At 42.5% G+C, this 14,030-nt stretch overlaps 1 protein-coding gene across 1 annotated transcript in view; it reads left to right on the top strand.

Moving 5' to 3' along the window:
- The window catches only part of prima1 (proline rich membrane anchor 1), a 117,750-nt gene that overhangs the window by 99,383 nt on the left and 4,337 nt on the right, over nt 1-14,030 (top strand). The gene's annotated exons all lie outside the window — the stretch shown is intronic.

The raw sequence follows: 14,030 nt of genomic DNA, 5'->3' as shown, positions 1-14,030 counted from the left end.
GGACCACTAAGAGACTATCAAAATTAAAACAAATTTTAAAAAACACGAGTACATCAACATTGCCTCCATATATTGACACAGCTCTTCTTTGCTTGAAAATATGTCTCAAAGGTGTTTCTTATAAGGAGGGATGGAGATAAGTGGTTGGGTAATGAAGGACTTGGTGGGAGCAGGATGGGAAATACATTTTAGCATTCATCTGAGGAACATATAATGGCCAGAACGTTCTGGCTGCACCCCTGTCACGGGGTTCCCAGCGGTGCAGGGTGAATCAGTCCCACTGACAGCAGTGGGACCAGAAGATCCCACTGCCAGCCAATGATGCGCCGCCTCCCATGGCAAGAAACACGCCACAGAGAGGCCAGAAAATCCCTCCTAATAATTATGTTGAATATGTTTCAATAAAATGAGGACCAATTCCTCATATCCGATAGATAATAACATTTGAAACTTATCCTTGATAATGGCATTATCGCTAGACTATTAATCCAGAAACTCAGCTAATGTTCTGGGGACCTGGGTTCGAATCCCACCACAGCAGATGGTGGAATTTGAATTAAAAAATTATCTGGAATTAAGAAGCTACTGATGACTATGAAGCCATTGTCGATTGTCAGAACAAAACCATCTGGGTTCACCAATATTCTTTAGGGAAGGGAATCTGCCATACTTACCAGGTCTGGCCAACACATGGCCCTAGAGCCATAGCAGTTGATTCTCAACTGCTCTCCAAGGGCGACTAGGGACGGCCAACGCTGACCAGCCAGCAATGCCCATGTTCCACAAATGGATAAAATAGATAAACAGGTTGACAACATTAGCTTAATTTTGAGGCTGTTCTCCTTGGAGGGGAGAAGGTTAAGAAGAGATTTGGTAGAGGTGTTCAACATTATGAGGGGGCTGAACAGTGTAGGTAGGAAGAAACTGTTCCCACTCATAAAAGGATCAATAATGAGAGGACATAGATTTAAAGTGATTTGCAGAAGAAGTCAATGCCATGTGAGAAAAAACTTGCACCCACAGCGAGTGGTTCGAGTCTGGAATACACTGCCTGGAAGTGTGGTGGAGAAAGGTTCAATCAAGGCATGCAAGAGGGCATTAGATTATTTGGAATAGAAACAGGGGTAGGGAAAAGGCAGGGGAATGGCACTAAGTCATAATGCTCAATTGAAGAGCTGGTGCAGACACAATGGACCGAATGGCCTCTTTCTGCGCTGTAACGGTTCTGTGAAAATCTTGGTGCAATGTACGCAATTAAATGATTATATTTGGAAAACAATAATATCTTTGAGTTTGCTGTCTTCTTGAACTGTCTCAATGACTAGCACAGTAATGGTTATTTACTGCTGAGTTAGCATTGCCGAGTGTGACCTGTGTTCAGAGTCTGCCTTGCTGTTTCTTTTTCCCTTGCCCACACAGTGAGAAATGTCATTTTGATGAGAATTTGTTATGCCGAGTGCAAAATGTTGAACACATTATTAACCAAAACTGCCTACACAGCTGACCTAAGCAGAGTCTGCAAACACACTGTTAATTCTTGTCTCACATAATAAACATTTGTGTTGATATAAACCAGCTAACGTTCCATATTAAAATCTTATCTGAGTCCCGCATATCTGACAATCTGACTAAACAGTTCAAGAATAATAAATTGCAATCTGCAAATCTTTATTTACAGTAATTAATTTTATCAGATTAAACAAGCATTCTCCCTGATTTGTTTAGAGTTAGGTTTCTGTCATATTCATAACTGCAGTTTAACAATGTTAGTCCATAAAATCTCTGTGTTCCAGGTTCAGCAATTAAACTACCATGTGTTACATTGTAAAAAGAAGTGTGTCTGGTCTTTATTTATGTGTGGTAGACTAATAATAATCTTGTTTCAAGATGGCGCCGGAGGGAGGCGATTTCTTGAAAGCCATGTCCAGCATACCCTCTAATTCTATGTTTTACTCTCATTCTATGCTTCTAAAACTCTATTCTAACTCTTTTACATTCTGCACCCTCTCCTTTCCTTCTCTATGAATGGTATGCTTTGTCTGTATGGTGCGCAAGAAACAATACTTTTCACTGTAGACTAATACATGTGTTGATAATAAATCAAATCAAAGTGTATTTTGAAAGTTATGTTCATAAAAGCCATAATGAGAATTTGTCTAATTTTATTGCCATCATTATTTTTTTCCAAGCAAAAGAGTTATAGATCCAGCAAATCGAAATGGGATAATTTTCAATGCAGCTAGCCAATTAAGAGCGTATTTCATCAGAATTCGTTCACTTATCTGGTGCTTTTAATGCAGCTTAACCAAGGGTCTGAAACAAATAAATTTAAATTAGACAAAAAGGGAGGAAAAGTGAGAAACAGTTCACTTTGAGAGTCAGAGAGTAGGTCCGACTCAGGAGTATAAGTAATGATGTCAGGAATTGAGATACACAAAAGATTAGAGTTAGAAGATCTAATTGGTTCCAGAGGGAATATGAGGCTGAGGGAGGTTGCAATGATGAGGTACAGCGATTGGTCAGCATTTGCTGAACAATTCTGATTGTGCTAAACATTACGCTAATGTTATATATTTAAAAGGGTTACAGGTTGCTTTAAGAGCTGATCACATGATTGATGGTGATGTCATGAGAGTGTTGCAGGCTGCTGTTTCACTTTCAGTTTGTAGTCTGTGCACAGAACAACTCCAAGAATAAATCTGTTATGGTTACTTTGAATCCACGTGCGTAAACCACATTCTTTTCTTTTATTAAAACCCATGACCCCTAAAATAGTTGGGACATTGCAACTGACAACCAATTTAAGTTTATTCTGGCATCTGTCCTGTTGGCTGTAGAGATGGAAAGCTCTGAGCTGTCTCTTTTTTCAGCAATACCCAAGGGGGGTTGGGATGTTGTGTCTGCTCTGGGACGGGAGTGAGTGGGGGGCAGGGGGGGGGGGGGTGCAATGTGGTGTCGGGTCCACTCCGGGATGGGGGTGTTTAATGGGTGGGGATGAGTCCTGTGCAACTGGGGGGAATCTCATGAGCCTGGTCGGAGCACGGGGATAACCTGGGGGTTAATTATTCGAGTGGTTGGGGGTCCAGAGTGTGGAGGGGGTGTCTGGTCTCAGGGCTCAGTCGGGGTGTTTAAAATAGTTACACTGAAGCAATAAGTGGTTTTATTTCTTCTAACTCTTTCAGAGTAAATATTGGTGTAAAATTGGCAGAACCATAGGAAATTAGCAATTTGAATCACTTCGTCTGATGGTTCCCAGCACAGTGCAATTATCCAGGGGGAAATCATCTCTGCACCCTCCCCAGTGCAGTCACATCCTTTCCATAATGTGGTGACCAGAACTGCACATAGTACTCCAGATGTGGCCTACTCGGCGTTTTACACAGTTCCAGCATGACTTCCCTGCAAGACAATATCTGGTATCTGCAAATAGTTAAAGACTAAGAATAAATGGTTCATGTTTAAATATACGATTCTCAAGCTCCTCACCACTCAATATCTCAGCAACAACACCATATTCCAACAGCTTCTATTTAATAACTCAAGCAGCAAGTGAGAATGCCTTTGGAATTGTGTTCCTGATTGTGTCTTGACTTTCTCCCAACAGTTCTGTTTGTAAATAAACATCACCATTCTGTGTGCTGGTAAATCCCCAGTCGCTTAGCTATGTCTCCCCATCATTAAACTTCTGAAGGATTCTGTTACTATGAGAATTGAGGGAGGGGGAATGAATCATTTCCACAAGTGCCTAAGCTAGGCTATTACAAGGTAAGTACAGCCAGCTAATTTTCTACCACCCACTATTAGATGCAGATCTACTTTACCTTTATATCAGCCACCAATTATAGAATTAAACACATTATGCAAATTTTTGATGCCTCACAATCTGAGGTTTCTGGTGCAAACATTTAACTCTTTTTACACCATAGAATTTTAAAGCTCAGTGCCCATAATCAGTGTAGGGGTGATGCTAATGGCAGGATGTTTAGATTCATAAGGACTTATGTGGCAAGTTGTTGGACTGACAACATCACACTGAGGGAATGGATGGACAGGGCAAAGCAATGGACATATCTCCTTTATCAATCACAAATGAACAGCACAAGGACTGATAAGGAAGCGTAGGTTAGAATGCTGCCTTGAATATCAAATCCGGCACAGAAAGAGAAATCAAGGGGAAAGAATTTGGATCGAGAGAGAAAAATAAATGGAGAAGTAAAGAATTAATTTTTAGGCTTTCAAAATCTCAAACAACTTCAAAACCTGAAGGAATAAGAGTCTGGATTTGCAATAGTCAGTTGAATGTGGTATAGAGGGAGAGACTGACTAGAGACTGAATGGCAGTAATAGCACCTATCTATAGAGAGTTTAGTTCATACTGCACAAGTACAAAATGCACCGTTCAGTGCATTACAAGTGTGACGTTAGTGTACCTTTGAGAAATTTTTATTTGAATCACGTTCTCTGCAGTTGTAAGCAGATTTTTTCCTTTTTTTTCCTCATTGTTGACGGGCCGTCTGCTACTTCAATGGCTTAAATGGGGGTTTGTTTATTTTAACTATGGGCTTTAGGTACTTCCTGGGATTGTTTTATGACCCTGTATTGTTAGGAGGAAGACTGATTGGCAGGTCATGTGTTTTGGATAGGTTTTTCTTCTTCATTGTGAATTCAAGGTTTCACTTTTAATTTGGTTGCTGGCATCAGTTTTAGCTTACAAGGGGGTGGACATCAAACTGAAAAGAAGTGTTTTTGAAATTCTGCTGTTAGCTGGAAGCAAGGCCCCTGGCCTTCCTGGAGTAGAAAATCTGCTGTTGATGATTGGCTTGTCTAGAGTCTCCCTGGTGTTTTGGGAAGCTGTTCTGACTCCAAGCTTGTCTGTGTGCACCTCAAGAGAATTGCAGCATTCAACCAAAGGACTAAATTCCAGTGTCGCGTGAGCATTGGTCTTTGCTGTGTTAAACCTGTGGCAAAGGTTTTGTTTATGGGATTTGTTTCATTGGAATGGTGTTTAGCTGTTAAGGGTTATACAATATCATGATTTTTTTTCTTGTTTGTAACTGGTAAAAATGTTTGCCAATTTTCTTTCTATACATGTTAACTGTATACTTAAATAAACTTTGTTGGATAAAAGCTCCCTAGTGGGTCATTTGAATCATACCTGAAGTGCAACATCTCATGCTCACCCTAGCCAAATTCATAGTGCAAAACTTATGATACAGGCGGACTTCATAGAACACTTTGGAGTTTATGACCTGAATTATAACACAAGCGAGGTAGACAGTGAGATCGTCATTTTGAAGCCAAATGCAGAGCTCTGACAGAGATCTTTGAATTTTCACTTTTAGTCGCACATCAGTCCCACGCCTGAAGATGCTATAACATTTATGCTTTTACATATAAATAACATTCGTCTTACTATTATTATAAGAATAATTTATGGCCCATTGTGTTTGCATTTACTCTTACCATTTACCCAGACCATTGCCTGATGCTGATAATGAGCTTTGGAGCTAATCATGGCACTCAGTTCAATGAGGTGATCACAGTTTAAAGCAAGAATATGTGAATATGTTTCCTGCAAATGTTTAATACCAAGCACCTGAAAACGTACTCAAAGTAAAACCACAAACAGCAGGCACAACCCCAGCAGCAGGAGTAGTTACAACACCAGTAAGAGCAGTTACAACACCAGCAGGAGCAGTTACAGTTACAACACCAGCAGGAACAGTTACAACACCAGCAGGAACAGTTACAACACCAGCAGGAGCAGTTACAACACCGGCAGGAGCAGTCACAACACCAGCAACAGTTACAACACCAGTTACAACACCAGTAACAGTTACAACACCAGTTGGAGCAGTTACAACACCAATAGGAGCAGTTACAACACCAGCAACATTACAACACCAGCAGCATCAGTTACAACACCAGCAGAAGCAGTTACAACAAGAGGGAGAGCAGTTACAACACCAGCATGAGCAGTTACAACACCAGTAGGAATAGTTACCACACCAGTATGGGCAGTTACAACACCAGCAGGACCAGGAACAACACCAGCAGGAGCAGTTACAACACCAGTCTGAGCAGTTACAACACCAGTACGAGCAGTTACCACACCAGTAGGAGCAGGAATAACACCAGCAGCAGTTACAACACCAGGAACAGTTACAACACCAGCAGGAACAGTTACAACACCAGCAGCAGTTACAACACCAGCAGCAGTTACAACACCAGCAGCAGTTACAACACCAGCAGCAGTTACAACACCAGCAGCAGTTACAACACCAGCAGCAGTTACAACACCAGCAGCAGTTACAACACCAGCAGGGGTAGTTACAACACCTGTCGAAGCAGTTACAACACCAGCAGGAGTAGTTACAACACCTGTCGAAGCAGTTACAACACCAGCAGGAGCAGGAACAACACAAGCAGCAGTTACACCACCAGCAGGAGCAGTTACAACACCAGGAAGAGCAGTTACAACACCAGGAAGAGCAGTTACAACACCAGGAAGAGCAGTTACAACACCAGGAAGAGCAGTTACAACACCAGCAGCAGTTACAACACCAGCAGCAGTTACAACACCAGCAGCAGTTACAACACCAGCAGGGGCAGTTACAACACCAGCAGGGGCAGTTACAACACCAGCAGGAGCAGGAACAACACCAGCAACAGCTATAACACCAGCAGGAGCAGTTACAACACCAGTACAAGCAGTTACACCACCAGTACAAGCAGTTACAACATCAGTACAAGCAGTTACAACACCAATAGGAGCAGTTACCACACCAGCAGGAGTAGTTACAACACCTGTTGAAGCAGTTACAACACCAGCAGGAGCAGGAACAACACAAGCAGCAGTAACAACACCAGCAGGAGCAGTTACAACACCAGGAAGAGCAGGAACAACACCAGCAGGAGCAGTTACAACACCAGGAAGAGCAGTTACAACACCAGCAGGAGCAGTTACAACACCAGCCGGAGCAGTTACAACACCAGGAAGAGCAGTTACAACACCAGCAGGAGCAGTTACAACACCAGTTGGAGCAGTTACAACACCAGCAGGAGCATTTGCAATACCAGTACGAGCAGTTACAACACCAGTACGAGCAGTTACAACACCAGTATGAGCAGTTACAACACCAGTATGAGCAGTTACAACACCAGCAGGAGCAGTTACAACACCAGCAGGAGTAGTTACAACACCAGCAGGAGTAATTACAACACCAGCGGGAGCAGGAACAACACCAGCAGGAGCAGAAACAACACTAGCAGGAGCAGTTACAACACCAGCAGGAGCAGTTACAACACCAGCAGGAGCAGAAACAACAGCAGCAGGAGCAGTTACAACACCAGCAGGAGCAGTTACAACACCAGTAGGAGCAGGAACACCATTAAGACTAGCAGCTGAATTAACCCCAGCCACCTTTTGTGCCACAGGATAGTGGGATGAGCGGTCGGTGGCAGAGGGGTGGGGGCGCTAATTGACATCCCGCTGCAAGTGAGTGAGTTGCTCTCATCAGCCTTTTCCCACCTCAGACTAATTGAGGGAGGTTTTCCTGCCAGCAGCTGACTGATGCATGGCCTCCCACATAACAAATGGAGCTGGACCACCATGTTCCCTGCTGCTTTGGGCTGCATTATATTCTACCCATACTTTGGAAGTATCTGGCTGGTGACACTTGTGGGGAGCCAGGTCATTGATGCACAGGGCAGGTACTACAAAAGTGACATCAGCTCAATAGTACTCACTGAATGAGCCATTAGATTACTGAAGATGTGGTTATAATGTCTTCAGTCTGCACCAGCAAAGGTTTCCAGAACGATAATAATGTGTTGTATGTTAACATGAAGCAATAGACAGGACTGGAGCTGCTGGAGGATGGAAACATTCCCATAATCAATAATCCTTTCATTTCATTGATACCAAGCCCTTATCTTCAACCGTTGTCACATCATTTACTTAAGACTAATATCCACTTTACCGGCGCGAAGTAGCCATGGAGATAACTAGGCAAGGAAACTTGAAGAAATGTTTTTCGTGCACAGCCATTTATAATGGATTTGATACAGTAACTCATTTTAAACACCAAAGTGCTTTCCCTAGTGAACCAAAGAATATTTCTTTTCCTATTGGATGAGTGCTTGAAATATCATAACATTCAAGGATATGGGTTGAGTGCAGAAAAATGGGATACGTGTGCCTTTAGTGATAGTTATTATTGTTACAGACCCAATGGGCCTTTTCTGCGTTGTATGACTCTATGTTCTGTTACTTTGCAACTCATGTGGCTTCAGCGGGGCAAGAGCAAGTTTCTCATTCCCTTGCTCTGAGAGATTTATGCGGTGGGTCATACTCTGAGTTTAGAGGCTTAGTGAAGCTTTTCTCAATCCAATTTAATCTGGCAGATTAGGAAGGTCATTCATGAATGCGAGCATGCATGGTTGCCTGGCATGTTTGTTGCTGCATGCAGGTGGCCACTCTTTACATGCAGCTTGACTCCAAAGGCATCAATGACCATTATGCTGGAGACAGATGAGGCATCAATGACCATTATGCTGGAGACAGATTCCTCTCCAATGGAACACAGTGCCTCTGGAAATACTGAGAAAACCTCACACATTTTCTGCTGCTGTTCCAGAACAGTCCTCTTTGTGGATGACTCCCGAAGCTTAGCATTGGCACCCAGCTGAGCAGAACTAAGAAGGCCCACCACCCTCGGATAGGGACTTTCTGCTGCTGTCCTTGTCTGCGACACCTGCTCCTGCTCACTTGTGAGTTGTGACTGTGTGACAATTTAGCGCCTTGCCTTGGAGACCCCAAATAGGTGGGATGAGTCTGCGCTGGTGGAGGGTATGCATGAATCATTTGACGGTGCTGTCTCAGAGTCTGCACCTTTCTCTTGAGGAATCCTTGCTCTCTTCCTGCATTATCTTTTGCATGAGACTTCAATGACCTGTTGAATGAATTAGGACTGCCGAAGAGAAAAGATTCAAAATCATTTCCAAGGCTGGCCGCTTCCTCCTATCTCATGGCAAGAGTGTGTCTCCTCTAAGCAACTGCTTGACCTCCAAGCATGCCTCAGAGAACTGGTGACAGCGTTCCTATTTTGAGACCCCATCCTTGCAGTTGTCTGTATTCTGTTAGCATGTCAGCCTGACACGGCTGTAGCATGGATCCATTCTGTCTCCTACTGGGCTCCCTTTAAATAGTCTGCATTGAACAGTCAGGTGTAGGTCACTGTCACACCTGGCCACTCCTATTACTTGGAAAACCTGAAAGTGGGATGCTAATAAAAAAATGCTGGAAAAACTCAGATTTGGCAGCATCCGCAGAGAGAGGAATGTTTAACAGAGTCCATGCGATTCTTCTCCAGAGTGGAATGCTAATGCTGTCACTCAGTTGAAAAGCTACAGTCAAGCCCACTCCACTAGCTTTTGGGTTCCCGACTGCCCATCAGTTCAGATTCATAGAACTGTGCAGAAGGAGGCCATTCAGCACTTTGAGTCTGCACTGACTCTCTGACAGAGTATCTTACCCAGGCCCTCTTCCTGCCCTATCCCCCGTAACCCCACACATGTACCATGGCTAATCCATCTAAACTAAACATCCTACACTATGGGGCAATTTACCATGGTCACCTAACCTGCGCATCTTGGGACTTTGGGAGGAAACCGCAGCTACCAGAGGAAACCCATGCAGACACAGGGAGAACAAGTCACCCAAAGCCGGAATTGAACCCGGGTCCCTGGCGCTGTGAGGCAGCAGTGCTAACCATTGTACCACCATGCCGCCCTGGATTCTACCCTTGATTCCAGTAGTGAGGGAGTATTGCAAAATCTTGCCTGTTAACTCTTTTCCCTCTCCACAGAAGCGGCCAGACCTGCTGATTATTTCCAACATTTACACTTTTTATTTCTTATTTCTCACATTCACTATACTTTGCTTTCTGTCCTGGCTGATAACTTCCCTTCAGAGCACTGGGAGTGTAAAGTATAACTACTGCCAGGGTTTACTTTCTTCGCTAAGTGTGTATAAGGAAGGTATCTGCTATTTAAAGTGCAAATGAAGAAATTTTCCATCAATGATTGTTGATCTGGTTGTGAAAAGATTTCCATACTTTTGTCACTTTGGACAGTCGAGGGCTTTGTTATCGCTTTCTCTTGGACCTCCTTGTAGTAAATTTGCATTCAAGGTCACAGAAGGCATAGGAGCGAAGATGTTAAAGCTAGGATCAGCATAAATCAAAATAATTTTAATAGCTTTCACACATTGAAATATTTCTCTAGTCAAAGGCCAAATGCAAATGAAACCACCGTAGAATAGGTTTCTGTCAGTAGGAAGAGGATTGTGATGAAGACTGATGACAAGGGAAGTAAAGGAAAGCCACTGCAATCCCTAATGTTTTCCTTTCAGTTCACCCGGGCTATACAGAGGACAATTAATTTTAATAATGGTTAATAGGTGATGCTTGAATTGTTTATGGCACTTGTGAAGTGGCTAATGAAGACTAACTATGCCGCAGAGTTAATCTGTGAATCATAGTTCCTACCACTCCAGAGGTTGCTTTTTACGGTGCCCCCGTGGGTTTCTTTCCAGCAGGGGAGGGCATATAAAACAGGGTGGGTGCCTGACCCCACAACTTTCCCACTCACGCCCGAGCTCCCCCACAATAATATGGGGCTGGGTGGCACCAAAATCAACAGCCCAAGCGTCAATTTCAAATAGGTAATCAAGGATCTATTAGGCTTGCCACCAAGCCAATTGACTCTGATAATATATTGCCAAAGTTAGAGGGAAACGGGGTGATGTGGTTTCAGTCTCCAGGGGTTGCTCTTTGCGGATCAGTGGACTGATGGAGTTGCAGGTCAATCCAATTAAAAATGGGGACTTACTGGGCTACATTCACAACTCTGCGTAGTTTATCATGGTCTTGGTCAGAGCAGGAGCCATATAAAGCTGTGATATCACCCCCACCCTCCGGCTCCAGTCCGATACCCCTCCTGGTCCAACGACCCCCCTCTCTCTCTCTCTGGTCCAAGACATCTCCCCGCCCCTCTCTCTCCAGTCCGGGACAACCAACCCCTTCTCGAGGCCAGTCTTCATCACCCTCTGGTCCAGACACCCGTCACACCCCCCCTCTCTGGGATGCCCCTGCCCCCTCTCTCCATTACCCACCTCCACCTCCCTTGGTCTGGGACACTCCCCCCTCTCTCTCCTTTCTGGTACAACCCCCACCCCCACCCCCCCCGCCAATTTGGGACAACCCACTCCAGATCCCACCCCTCCCCTCACTATGGTCCATTACACCCCCTCCCCCAATTCTCTGGTCTATTGTACAACCCCCACCCTCTCCAGTCCAGGACACCCGCCCTGACCGCCCCCACCCCTCCACTTTGTGACACACACACACCCCCTTCCCCCCTGCTTGCCATTGAAACTAGCAACTATGTCCCTTTAAACATCCCCCTCCCAGCAGCTGCTGCCTCACCCAGCCTGAGTGTGAAAGGTTGGGTGAGACAGGAGTCTGTTGAGAGTGGCAATCCGACAGACATTGCCACTTTGTGGAAGTTACGGGGCAATTACTATGAATTCAATAGAAAGAAAACTCACCAAGACCTTGGGCAACTGAATTATAAAAGACAATTGTGAACAATAGCAGTATGTGTGAAATAGTTGTTGGATGGGACTTCTGCCTTGGATCCACATCATCACAACTTTTGTACAGTTATTGACAATTGTGAAGAGAGGAAAAATGATTTTTTTACCCCAGATTTTCTTTTCTTCAGTGTCAAGTAATTATTTGGTTATTTAAAATATTTATTTGAAATAAACAGCAATTTAAAAATCCTGAAATCCTCAGAAAATCCAAATAATCTAGCTATATAAAAATTATAAAGAGGTTCCAACTGCAGTGAGGGCAAAAATTAAAAGCCTTGTGTTTTACTTCTGTTCCCCGTATGGATACTCCAGAAATGTGTAGACAAAGTCACAATTTTGCTCACGTTACACAAGATAGGCACTGAAGGGAAAACCATTCGATTAATTTGATCTCTTCTACCCAAAAAAAACCTCTAGCATCTCCTCATTACACCTCTCATGCTAAAGATTCAAAACTGTTTCAAATTTATGCCAGAGGAACATTATCAAGCAATTTTGTTCTAAAGCTGCTTTTAATGTACATCTGTAGACAGGTCTAGTACTGGCACATTAAAGTTCCTGCACTTGTATAGGTATAGTGATTTTAAGTTTTGTATTATAATGCCTTGAACAAGGTCTCTTCTCATTATCCTGCTGAGTTGCAAAATAGAACTTACCATTTTACAATTTGTCCACAAACATCAATTGATCCATTAATACTATTGTAACATACAATGAACTGTGGCTAGTACAGGGCTATTAACATATCAATTATATATTAAAATTTGATTTTTGGGACGCATGTTCCATTGAAAACTCATGATTATTGGAGCTGCTATTCAGATATAGGTTACAGATATTTTCAATACTAAAACCATTTTATAGTTATACCAAGAACTTACCCTGAGATTCTGCACTCGTCATTGGATTCCCATATATCATTTCAATCTGTACTGGGGAAAAATAAAAATCAATAACTATTTTTCTCATTTTCTTTCCAGTAACTTTCCTTCAAACAATTGTGAAAAATAAGAGGACAAAGTGCAAATTCTTTTCTGAGATAAAATTTATTTTGTTTTATTCAAAACAGAAAAATGTTTACAACCAAAATAAATTAAACCAAGACAACACATGTCAACACAACGGTTGGCTGACTGATAAAATTAAATTTCAACTGGTTTTGTATGTAGAAAATAACATTTTCTAGCGACAGTTGGCAATTTTTTCTACATCATGAATTTCTGTTATTGTGACCTTCAAAGATACTGGTGAACACTTTCATGGAAATATTCTCAGAGATGCAGTCAAGGTGAACTCCTTTGCAATAGAATAACTAAATGCCATTCTTTCTTTTGCAGGGAGCAGTACATTGGTGTTTGAAATTTATTTTGCACCTCTTTGCAGGATACTGTAAGATTAAGTCTCTGATAATACAATAAAACATTAAAATGTACACACTTATGAGTATGTACACCACCGGAACATAAATATCCAGGTGCTGCTTCTCCTGTGTGTGCATAAATTTTAATAAGGACAAACTGTTCTTTATTGGGAACTGCAAAACAAAAAGCTTAGGGGAGAAAACAAAATTATACTATGCTCGAAGTATCACAGCAGACCAAATGTGGGTCACTACACATTGATCATATAAGTACTGATGAATAGCATTCTAATCAATTTCCAAATGTATTGGGCAATTTCTCTAATGCCCTTCGTGACGTACATAGAAAGAACATTATAATGATGCATAAGCAAACGAGGCATTTTACACAAGTCCTTTACTAAAATGAGGACCATTATCAATGTTGAAGGGGTGTTACATCAGTGAGTACACCATGGAATAATAGTAAGTTATGAACACATTCACAGTGTAAAGCTTGACTGGGAAATGCTTTTGAAAGCAAGGGAGTGCAACAAAAATAAAATTAATTATTACTCTATTATCAGTATTGCTATCAATCTAAATCTTATCGAAAGCTTCTTGCTCTACAAATGTCTCCTTGAAGTCCAAAACAACCTGGAGCGAAGACGCTGCCCAACTTGTTCCTGCTCTTTCTTAGTGTATTGAAGGGCCACCAGAGTTGACTAACTCAACACAGTGATTGAACCCGGGGTCCCCATGCTCTGTCGGACTCAACGCTGGACCATCAACTGTCAACTTAAAACTCTGCAGTTACCAAAATTATGTAACAACTTTTCATTTGATTCACTGATTTGGTACCAGACTAAACAGGAAAACTGACACTTCATCCTTTACAACAAATATAGCTGCTGTAGCTTAAACGCTGAATTGTTGATCTCCAGCAACACACTGTCTTTTCTTGTTGAAACAAACACATAAGAGATGAATGATGAAAGCAATGACTGGGTTAGGAAGAGAAATAAATGGAAA

The sequence above is a fragment of the Mustelus asterias genome, chromosome 18 (assembly GCF_964213995.1).
Source record: "Mustelus asterias chromosome 18, sMusAst1.hap1.1, whole genome shotgun sequence".
NCBI lineage: Eukaryota > Metazoa > Chordata > Chondrichthyes > Carcharhiniformes > Triakidae > Mustelus > Mustelus asterias.
The sequence above is the reverse complement of the archived record's forward strand: the minus strand, read 5'-3'. Positions and strand labels throughout refer to the sequence as shown.